Source organism: Mustela lutreola, chromosome X (genome assembly GCF_030435805.1).
Source record: "Mustela lutreola isolate mMusLut2 chromosome X, mMusLut2.pri, whole genome shotgun sequence".
Classification (NCBI taxonomy): domain Eukaryota; kingdom Metazoa; phylum Chordata; class Mammalia; order Carnivora; family Mustelidae; genus Mustela; species Mustela lutreola.
This window is the reverse complement of record NC_081308.1, coordinates 99,248,980-99,261,073: the sequence shown is the minus strand read 5'-3', so window position 1 is coordinate 99,261,073 and position 12,094 is coordinate 99,248,980.

The following is a 12,094-nucleotide window of genomic DNA, read 5'->3' as shown; positions in this document are numbered from 1 at the left end:
CACTTAATGTGGTTTTGACTTATGATAGTTTCATCTTATGATGGGATTGTTGGAACATAACCCCACTGTAAGTCATTAAAGACCCGTGTTCTGCAAGTCTTCTATAGTAAACATATTCTACTCTCATAATCAGATAAAAAGCAATTTTTAAAAATTTTTTATTTTTTTAAATTTTATTTTATTTATTTATTTATTTTAATTTTTTATTTTTTATAAACATATATTTTTATCCCCAGGGGTACAGGTCTGTGAATCACCAGGTTTACACACTTCACAGCACTCACCAAAGATAAAAAGCAATTTTTAAACAAAAAATTTACATATATATCATTTCTGCTGTGTTTATAATAGCCAACATTGGACAAACAACTTATATATTAATCAGTTGAGGACTAGCTAAAGAATTATGGTATGTTCATACAATGTGACATCATAAAAGCTGAAAAATGAAATACATCTAAGTATACTGATGCGGAAAAGGCTCATGACATGAGACTTTAAAAAGTAAATTTCAGAACACTACAATCCCATTTGTTTTTTTAAAATACAGAGAAATCTGGACAAGGCAGAGATACCTTATGAACACTGAAGAGGCTCTCCAAGGCTATTCCCCAGCTATTAAGTTTTCTTGGAGAACAGTATTGCGGGAGGAAAGTATTCTTTATTGTTTTCTAAATGAATACTTTTTGTATTTGAATGCCTTTTTACCAGAAGAACATAATGTTTTATTACTCAGTCTAAATATATGAAAAATAAAAAATATATATTTAAATTAGTCCACTAAAGTGTTGTGGTCTCTAAGGCTCCAAACTTCTGGCAGGAACTTCTGTTCCTTTTGGGTTGAGTGAAGTATGAGATGTTGCCTTACACAGCTTCAGAACTGAGCTGTTGAATGATTGATTGGATACATCACATGGCTATCAGTGAGGAAAGGGGTCCGAGAGCCCCCAGAACTGGAAGGGTGGTAGCAGACCAAAAGATGGATTGCATTCTAGAAGGCACCTCCAAGCTTTAAACAATAGTAAGGCAAGGCTTCAGGATGGAACAGTCAGATCCTTTCAGTTGGTGGTCTTGGATTTTACATGAGTATTTGCTTTAGTTCTCGATTGCCAAAATGCTCCTACTGTGGTTCTACGAGCTGTTTACAGCCTTCTTATAGGCTCCTTTCCTGGGAGATAAAGATAAAGTTGGTGGCAGGTGACATCTTGGAGCAAACCGCACATGGTCCCTGTTCTCTTTCTGCAACCGGAAGGGCCATGATTACCCCTTGGAATTACTTCAGCCTTAATGTACCCAGCATGCAAAGGGCTTATGGCAAGAGACAAATAGGACCATTCTTCCAAAATGAACTTATTTCCACTTGCGTTGTTTAAATATGCTGAAAACGCAGAAGAATGTGAGACAACATTTTATATATAAAAGCTCCTGTTGGGAGTGGTTGTAGAAAAAAGTGTTTCAACTCAAAACACTGAACTTTTAGCACTTCTGTCAAACCCGCCTCCCCCATCCCCCCACCCCGCTGCCTTTCATAAGGCAACAAAGTAAAAACAAGCAGCTTCTGCTCCCAAGACAGCACATTCTCCTTTTGGCAGCTCTGTGTGCACTTTTGATTTATATGGTTTGTTTAATTAAAAGTATGAAGAATTTTCTTTCTCAAATTCTTTCCCACATTCTTTGATTCCCAGTGTCTAGGCTTCAAGGATTTTTCCGTCTGCTTCTTCTAATCACCCAGAGAAATAGGCTCGCCTAACTTCTCTCTTTTTCCTGTTGTGGAGCCCACAATGTGAGAGTGAGAAAGTCTATTACTTGTTTCAGTTTCTGTTTTCTTCTCTGGCCACCTTAGAATCAGATACGAAAATTAACGAATATATATGCGAAGTGCTTGAGAAGTCATTAAAGATGCGGGCAACGAAGTGTAAATGGTTCTTTTTTTTTTTTTAAGATTTTATTTATTTGAAAGAGAGACAGATCACAAGTAGGCAGAGAGGCAGGCAGAGAGAGAGAGGGAAGCAGGCTCCCTGCTGAACAGAGAGCCTGATGCAGGGCTCAATCCCAGGACGCTGGGATCCCAACCTGAGCCGAAGGCAGAGGCTTTAACCCATGGAGCCACCCAGGCGCCCCAAAGGGTTCTAATATTACATTTGTACCCATTGTTTTGGATCTCATCTTGAGGGTTCTGGGGTTCTAGTTAATACTGAAATAGCTTGCCTTTAAAGATTGATCGATTGATTGATTTTAGAGAGAGCATGCGCATGGGGGAGGGGCAGAAGGAGAGGGAGAGGGAGTCTTAAGCAGGCTCTGTGCCAAGTGCAGAGCCCGACATAGGGCTGGATCTCACGACCCTAAGATCACGACCTCATCCGAAACAAAGAGCAAACCAAGACAGACAACGGAATGTGGCACCCAGGCGCCCAAAAATGGCTTGCCTTTACATTCAATAGTAAGAATGAAAAATTCACAGCATGGGGGTGGGGGACACCAGCAATGGTTGGTTTTCTACTGCTATCATCCCACATGGCCACACACTCTGTCCTCAAGGCCATCGTCTAGACCCACAAGGTCCACTTTCTGGAAGAAAGGAGGACCCATAAGGGTCCTCCTCCACAGGGTGGGTAGTGATTGGGGACATCATGAGGCATCTGCAGGGAGCAGGGACTTCCTTGATGGACCCACTGCCTCTGCTCCCAGTCCAGGATGTGGATACTGCTCAGTGGTGACCTTCATCTCCCCACCGCCTGAGCAGGAGCTTTTTGAAACTTCCAGGCAGGATGCGTCCTTCCGCAACATTCACATATAAAGTACAGTAGCCTCCCCCTTGTCTTCAGGGGAATACATTCCAAGACCCCCAGTGGATACCTGAAACCCAGGATATACCTAACCCTATATAGCCTTTGTTTTTTTTTTTTTCAAACATACTTATCCTGAAGTCATTATCTTTCGTGACTCTCCTTAAGTCATTGTTTTATTCTCACAATTCTCTTAATTTATATTCTCTTAATTTATAAATTAGGCACAGAAGAGATTAAGAACCATGAATGGAACAATTAATATACTGTAGTAAAAGTTATGCAAATGTAGACTGTCTCTCAAAATATCTTACTGGACTGTACTCACTCTTCTGGGGATGATGCAAGATGATAAAATGCCTACCTGATGCAATGAAGAGGTGGGAAGAACGTAGGTGTGATGACGTAGCTTTAGGCTACTAGTGTGACCTTCTGATGCTACAATGGAAGGAGCCTCTGCTTCCAGATTACAGCTGATGGCGGGTGACTGAAGCCATGGAAAATGACACCAGGACTGAGCGGTAACTGCTTGAAGGGCTCCTGTTCCCTGGACCTGATGGAGAGGACAGTGGACATCTTGATGTCAGGACCTCACTGTGGGCCCAAACTGACCCTGGACACAGGCCATCTAGTCATCTCAGACCTCAGATCCTGGTTGTGTGACCTCAGCTACTCAAGGGGACTCCATGCTAGTCCCTTTCATCTAAAATGGGAAACTTCTTCCTTCAGGAGGGAGGCACGTTTTAAGGCTTGAATGAAATAAAAGTTAATTTATAAAGTTAAAAAATTTACTGTATCTTAGTAAAATTAGCCTCATAACCTTTTAAAAAATTGTTTCGTGAAACTTTTTACCCATTAAAAACTAGCAATCTGCATTTCACGCTTCCTGAAAGGACAGCTCTATGAATGCTTTCAGGGGTTGTCAAACAAATAGACTTAAGAGATGAATTTATGGCAGCATTCAGGAAATGGGACAAGCCAAGCCATGAAATTGCATCCTGTGTCATTTGGGACGCCAGGATGCCTGACTTGCTTACAACTGTTCTGGTAAGCTCTCTTCAGTACTAGTTGAATAACCATTGCTCTTCTTGCTCTCTGTTGATTTCTGACATCTTTGAACGATTATCATTTTTAGAGTTTTGGAACAAAGGGGAAAATGCCTTGGCTCCCATATCCATCCCTTTCAGAGCACTGAACATGTGATTGGAGAGTCCTGCTTCTCTTTTTTCTCCTGAGGATATAGGTATTGAAAAGAGAATTGGCTCAAGCTCACTGGTCTTACCCGTCTGATATACGGTTGCTAATATGATATGATTGGCCAGACAGTTGGGGTATAATGTTGTGGCGGTGTGGCCACAGAATTTTAATTTCTTCCACAGGCTCTTTTGCTATTTTATTACTTTCCCCACTTGGGTCCATTTTTTTTTTTTTTTTTTTTTGTAAGGAAAAAAGTTACAGTCAGATTGTAGCCCTATGGCAGTGCCACATCAGCCATTTTGTGTTCAATTTTCATTTTTGACTGTCATGAAGTCTAAGATTTAAAGCACTGATATGAATCATTCCAAGATGTTCTGCTCCTTAAGACAACATAATAGCCAGACCTTCAGGTTCCCAGTCCTGTTATTAACGTAATTCAACCAGCCAACCAGGCAGGCAGCGATCCAGTCCATTGCTCAGCCACTGAACCCCAACAGAAAGCTCATTTCTTCAGTTATAGCAATTTTGTTTAAAGCTTCATAATTTGCGTAATGCTCTTTTAACAGACTAGTTTTCCAGAGTGCATCTGGAAAGTGTGTCTGGAAAATGGAGATGCTATGGAAAACAGAGAAATAAACCTAGGGAAAAGGGGGATCATCTTCAGATGTGTTCACCATGTTTCCCTCTCGGTCTGTTTTTAGCATTTGACTACAGTCCGTTCAAGTCTACAGGCCATCATTCCTTCCATTCATCTCAAAGCAATTCATCATCATCTCCAAAGTGTGTTTTGATTTATCCAGCTTATGGAAAGGATACACCCAGGGTTGGAGGTGAAATATCATCAGAGACCAGGGCTACAAAAATGAAACTCTTGGCTTTGTTTATGGATGCTCCCCAAGTTCGATCCAGGCTTCTGCCATATGCCATTCTGTTCCTTTTGTACAAAAACATGCCTTGATTCCCTTGCACAACTGATTCATTCTGCAAAGACCTCTGAGATTCAAATCAAGTGTCACATCTCCTAGAATGTCTTTCTTGACCTCTACGCCTAGATTATAAATGATATAACAACTTCCATTTTTTAGTACTTCCTGTTAGCCAGAGAATGTCCTGTTTTGGGGGGAGGCTAGGGAGAGGGCAGATGGAGAGGAAGAAAGAATCTTAAGCAGGCTCCACGCCCAGCATGGAGCCTTACACAGGGCTCCATCTCGTAAGCCCGAGATGGCAACCTGAGCCGAAATCAAGAGTCGGATGCTTAACCAACTGAGCCACCCAGGCACCCCCAGAAAATGTACTGCTTTGAAGTCATTATCCTTTGTGACTCTCCTTAAGTCATTGTCTTATTCTCACAACTACATTATGAGACAAATATTAATGAAATCAACCCAAGAGGGAACTGCAGCTTAAAAATATTAAGCAACTTTCCTAAACTACACAGTTCATACATGGTAGAGGCAACCAAGTTCTGTGGTCTGTACTTTAAGCTTCTAAAGTATTGTTTTCCAAAGTGTGGCCCATGAAGCTCTGATGCTATGGGAGTTGATTTGAGATGGTGTAGGACCTTTTATATGAATACTTTTCTATGTATTCATTTTTGTGAAACATACAGAGAATAAGAAAACAGATCAATTCTCAGCATTTTGTCAAAGTTGCTTCATTTTTAAAATTTATTTTTAAAGATTACAAAAAAATTCTTAATCTCTGCACCCAACATGGGGCTTGAACAACTCCAAGATCAAGACTTGCATGCTTTACCGACTGAGCCAGCCAGGCACCCCACTTCATATTTCTATTTAAAGGAATAAAACATTACATATCCAGTTGAAGATCTCTTTGTCGATCTCCTCCAGATCGAATTCCTTTCCAACCCTCCTTAGAGGTAGCCACTGTTCTGAATTGAGTGGACATCATTCCTTTACAAGTTTTTAAACTACGGTCAGGTATGTATTTTTTTTTTAAGATTTTATTTATGTATTTGACAGACAGAGATCACAAGTAGGCAGAGAGGCAGGCAGAGAGAGAGGAAGGGAAGCAGGCTCCCTGCCAAGCAGAGAGCCCGATGAGGGGCTCGATCCTAGGACCCTGGGATCATGACCCGAGCTGGAGGCAGAGGCTTTAACCCACTGAGCCACCCAAGCGCCCTGGCCAGGTGTGTTTTTAATATACAAGATGTAGCATTGTTTTGATTGTCTTCAGACTTTATATAAATAGCATACCATATGTGTTATTTTGCAACTTGTTTTGTTCACTCCCCATTTTGTTATTGATACTTATTTGATACACACGGGTTTTGTTCCTGTATTTCAAATGCTGTGGACCATTCCATGATATCAATATGTCAGATTTATTTAGACATTTTTCTCTTGACTCACATATAAATTGTTCCCATTGTTTGATATTACAAATGATACTACACTTAGCATTCTTGGGCATGGATGTCTCCTTGTGTACATGTGGCAGATATTCTTTAGGATTAGAAGAAGCAGAATTGCCTGGGCATCTTCAAATTTACAAAACATTACCAAGTGGCTCTCCAGAATTTATCAATTTACACACACACCAGCAGTTTTTAAGAGTTTCCCTTTCTCAAAAATCATTTCTTAGTTTTTGCTAACCTTGTGAGTAGGAAATGTTATTTCATGGGGCTTTTTACTTGCATTTCCTGATTTTAGGTTGAAGGTTGAAGGAAGGCTGAAGGTTGAAGATCTTCTCATAAGCTTATTGTCCACTGGGATTTCTTCGGTTTTAAGCTGCCCATTTTTCCCTTTAAAAATTATTTTAAAAGTTATATCCAGTACAGTCCATTCTTTCTGATGTACAGTTTTATGAGTTTTGACAAATGCATGAAATTGCATAATCCCCACCAAGAACAAGATACAGGACAGGATGCCCCTTTGTAGTCAATCTCTCTCTATCTGGGGTCCCTAGAAACTGATTTTCCATACCAAGAGTTTTGTCTTAGTCCAAATGTCCTATCAGTGGAACTACACAGTATTTATAGTTTCAACACTTAGGTTCTTTGGCTGAGCATAATTTGTTTAAGATTCCTCCATGGGATGCATTTCAATAGTTCATTTTTGGTGCCAAGTGACATTCCATTGTATGGATCTATGGCACTGTGTTTATTTACCAGTCGAAGGATTGTCTCTAAATTTCGGCAATTACAAATGAAGCTTCTATGAAAGATTGCATATAGGTTTTTGTGAAGCCTAGCTCTTTATTTCTTGTGGGGAAATACCCAGGAGGAGGATTGCTGGGTGACGTGGTGGGTATATGTTTAACTTTATAGGAAACTGTCAAGCTGTTTTCCAGAGTGGTGGTGTCATTTTGCATTCCCACCAGCAATGTTTGAAAGTTGTAGTGGCTCAACAGTCTTACCGGCACTTGGTATTATCAGAGATTATTTTTTTAGGTTGGTCATTAGTATACAGAAACAACTCATTGTGGTTTTAATTTGTATTTAACTGATTACTAATGTTCAGCATTTTTTCATGGGCTCATTTGCCATCCATGCATCTTCTTGGGTGAAGTATCCATTCAGATCTTGTCCGATTGTTGAAAATTGGGTCATGTGTTTCCTTAATACTGATAACATAATAATTGTTAATACAAGTCCTTTATCAGAAATGTGATTTGCAAATATTTTCTCCAAGTCTGTGGCCTTTTCCCCCTCATTATCTTAATAGTCATTCAAAGGACAGAAGTCTTCAATTTTGATGACTTTCAATTTGTCAATATTTTCTTTTATGGATAGTACTTTTGGGGTCACATCTAAGCAAAATTTGCCTAACCCAAGGTTAAGAATATTTTCTCCAATCCTTTCTTCTAGAATTTTACTCTTAGGATTTATATTTAGGTCTGGGTTTCATTTGAGCTCATTTTTATATAGGATGAAATATTTTTTTAAAGATTTATTTATTTATTTGAGATAGAGAAACAGCAGAGTGATAGAAAGCATGAGCGGCGTGATGGGGGAGGGACACAGAGAGAGAAGCAGGCAGAAGAGGGAGCCCAGGCAGGGCTGGACATAGTCAGCTGCTTAACCAACTGAGCCGCTCACGTGGTCCTCTCCTATTCAATATTTTTCAAAGATTTTATTTACTTATTTGAGAGAGAAGGAGGGAGAGAGAGAGAGAACATGCATACAAGTTGGGGGAGGAGCTGAGGGAGGGGGCAAGCAGACTGCGCTGAGTGTAGACCCCATTACAGGGTTCAGTGGGGGACCTGATGGAGGACCCAACCTCAAGACCCTGAGGTCATGACCCAAATCAAATTCAAGAATCCGACACTTAACCGACTGAGCCACCCAGATGCTCCATTCTCATATTCAATTCTTTAATGATTATCAGTGAACCTAGGTTTTCTATTTTCTTTTTGAACAATTTTGGTTGGTAATTAATTTCTTTTTATCCTCACAACCTACTCTTTGTCTCTCCGCCTGATAAATAACAAATTAATAAACGTGTGTGTTTATGTTTTTTCATTTGTTTGTGTATTGTTAGATATGCAACATTTTTATATGCATGTATTTTAATCTAAGGAAATGGTATCCTATTATATATTGTATTTCATTCTGGTACCTACTTTTCTACTGAGCAACATATTTCTGAGACCTATGTGAGTTGCCATGAGTGAATCTAGTTCGTTGCTTTTAATTGCTGTATCAGAATCCCACAGTTTATATCTACCACATTTTACCTATCTGCTTCTGTAATGAAGAACCCTATGGTTACATTCATCGTCTTATTTCCATAAACAGTTCTGAAGCAAATGTTTTGTTTCCTCTTCCACCAACAGATTGTTTGTTTTCCTATCACCACATGCCTACATTTGGTATTTTATATCTTTTTAAAATTTTGCCAGTCTAATAAGTGTCAAGTGAGAGCTCTATTTTAATTTGCACATCTCTGATTATCAGTGATTTTAAACATCTTGTCCTATACTTGCTACTTTTTTGATATTTTTCTACAAATTGCCTGTTCGTGTTCTTCATGCATTTTCTTTTCGGTTTGGTGGTGTCGTCTTTGAGATCTGCAGAATGCCTTTTTGCATTCTAGATGTTAACTCTGTGTTTGTTTTTGAAAGTTTCTCCTCCCATAATTCCATTATCTAATAATTTTGCCAATGCTGTTCTTTGTTGAACAGAACTCCTTCATTGTGATGTATCAAACTAAGCAATGTTTTTCTTTAGAGTTTGTGCTTTTCAAGTTTTTAGAAGAAGTTCTTCCCTATTGTGAGGTCACAAACATATTCTCTTATATTTTCTTTTATTAACATCATTGTTTTACTCTTCCTATTTAGATCTTTAACACAATAAGTGTGTATTTGTGGAGTTAGATAGGGTCTCGATTGTATTTTTCTTTAAATAAATTTTTCTTCAAAAGCTGGTTTCCCCAATAATCTTTTTCCTTCATTGATTTGTTTTGCTACTCTATTCCATAGTTCTATTATTACTGAGGCAATCCTTCTCACTTCCTTTATAAGGTTGACTTAGCCATTCATAGGCATTTATTTGTCAATATAAGTGTCAGTTAAAGTTCTTGTTTTCAAACAATCCAGCTGGAATTTCGATTGGTATTGTGTTAAATAGATTAAACTGGGGAGAACTAACATCTTTTTTTTTTTTTTTTGAGAACTAACATCTTTATAATAAGTTGTCCCATCGAAGAGCATGGACTATTTTTTTCATTTATTTAAATAATATTGTGTTCTTCTATGTCTTTTATGAGAGATTTTCTTCATAAAGGCATTAGTTACTCTCACCCTTATATTTACATATTTTTTGTCATTATGAATAGTCTCATATTTGATTATCTTTTGTAGTTGGTTATTATTTGTGCAGATAAATAATTTTTGTAGGTTGATATTTTATCTGGCAACCATGCTGATTTCTCTTATTAACTGTAATACTTCGGTTTGTTTGTTGAATCTGTTGCCGTTGTTTTTCAAATAATTATATTCTCACCATATAATAAAGGTTTTTTTTTTTTAAAGATTTTATTTATTTATTCGACAGACAGAGATCACAGGTAGGCAGAGAGGCAGGCAGAGAGGGGCGGGGGATGCAGGCTCCCTGCTGAGCAGAGAGCCCAAAGAGGACCTCTATCCCAGGATGCTGGGATAATGACCTGAGCTGAAGGCAGAGGCTTTAACCCACTGAGCCACCCAGGTGCCCCCAAATAATAACAGTTTTATCTCCTTTCCAATCCTTCCCTTTTTCATTAACTTATTTTTTTTCTTTATACCACTGATCACAGCTGACAATAAAATGTTAATGGTAGCAATGATAGATTGGAGAATTACGATCTTTTGTCTGATCTTAAAGAGAATGAATCTAACGTTTCTCCATTGGGGCACCTGACTGCTTCAGGTGAAGCTTCAGGGGAGCATGTGATCCTTGATCTCAGGGTTGTGAGTTTGAGACCCATGCTGGGTGCGGACATAACTTAATAAAATCTTTCAGAAAAAAAATTTAAAAAATAATTCTCCAATAGTTGTAATACTGGCTTTAAAAAACATATAACTTTTAACAGGTCAAAAATTTTTCCTTCTATTTCTGGTTTGCTAGATTTTTTCTTTTTTTTTCTTTCTTCTTTCTTTTCTTTCTTCCTTTCTTTAGAGAAAACAGAAAGGGTAATATCTTTTTGTGTACTTATGCTCCAGGAACTATGCTATATACTTAAATGCATTGCTCCTTTTTATTCTCACAGGCACTTTAAGAAATATATAATATTAATCTCCATTTTACCCATGAGGAAATAGAGCCTCAGAGAGGTTCAATTTTAATACATTATCCAAAGAATGATGGGAAGATAGTACTCAAACCTTGGTTAGGCTGCCTTCAAAGGCAGAATTTTAATGAAATGCCAACATCAATGCATTATTTACGACCTTCTGTATTAAGCCTTAATAATTTGCACTTACCTCTTTAGTCCCGTATTTACTTCTTTCTCTTAACTCTGAGTATGATCAAACTTATCAGCATCCTCTCAGGGATGACCATGACTTCTGATTTACTTGATCAGCTGTATTTCTACTGCTCCCTGAACTCCCCTTTCAACCTCTGACCTTTCCATCATTGAAGAAACTCTACCTGCACATTAATCGGAGAAGCGGTATTAAATCACCTTCTCAGTTAAATTTTTCTCACATGAGGCAGGATCCAACTTTTATGTTAAACACTGAGGAATGTCAACAAGTCAGGATGTTTTTGCTTAAAAATCTCTATTTTAGTATTTTTAAAAGTTTTTATTTTAGAATAATTATACTTTGACAAGAAGTTTAAAAAAAAAAAAAAAAAAAAAAAAAAAAAAAAAAAAAACATGTCCAGGGATGCCTGGGTGGCTCAGTTGGTTAAGCCTCTGCCTTTGGCTCGGGTCATGATCCCAGGGTCCTGGGATCAAGTCCCGCATCGGGCTCCTTGCTCAACGGGGAGCCTGATTCTCTGCCTCTGCCAGCTTCTCTTCCTGCTTGTGCTCTCTTTCTCTCTGATAACTAACTAACTAACTAAATAAATAAAATCTTAAAAAAAAAAAAACCTTGTACAAAGAGGTCTTCTCTACACTTTATCCAGTCTCCCCCAATGGTATCATTGTGTAGAACTGTAGTACATATCAAACTAAGAAATTGTGTAAAGGTCACAGAGATTACTCAGATTTCACCAGTTTCCCATGCAGTCATGTGTGTATATGCGTGCGTGCACGTGTGTGTCTGTGAGCGTGTGTGTGTGTAGCTCTATGCAGCTACATGACGTGTAGATCTGCGTGATCACCACCACAGTCAAGATAGAGAATTGTTCCCAGAGCCCCTCATGATACCACCTATAGCCACATCCACCCCCTTCACTCCTAATCACTAATCTGATCACTAATCTGATCTTCATTTCTAATTTTGTTATCTCAATAACATCATTTAAATGGGATCATACAGTATGTGACCTTTTGAATTGACATTTTTCACTCGTAATGATTCCCTAGAGACTCATCCAGGCTGTTGCTTGTAACAATAATTCTTTCCTCCTGCCGTCCCTCCCTCCTTTCCTTTTTTAGAGGGAAAGAGTGGAGAAAGGCGGAGGAAGGGGGAGAGAGAATCTTAAGCAGGCTCCATGCTCA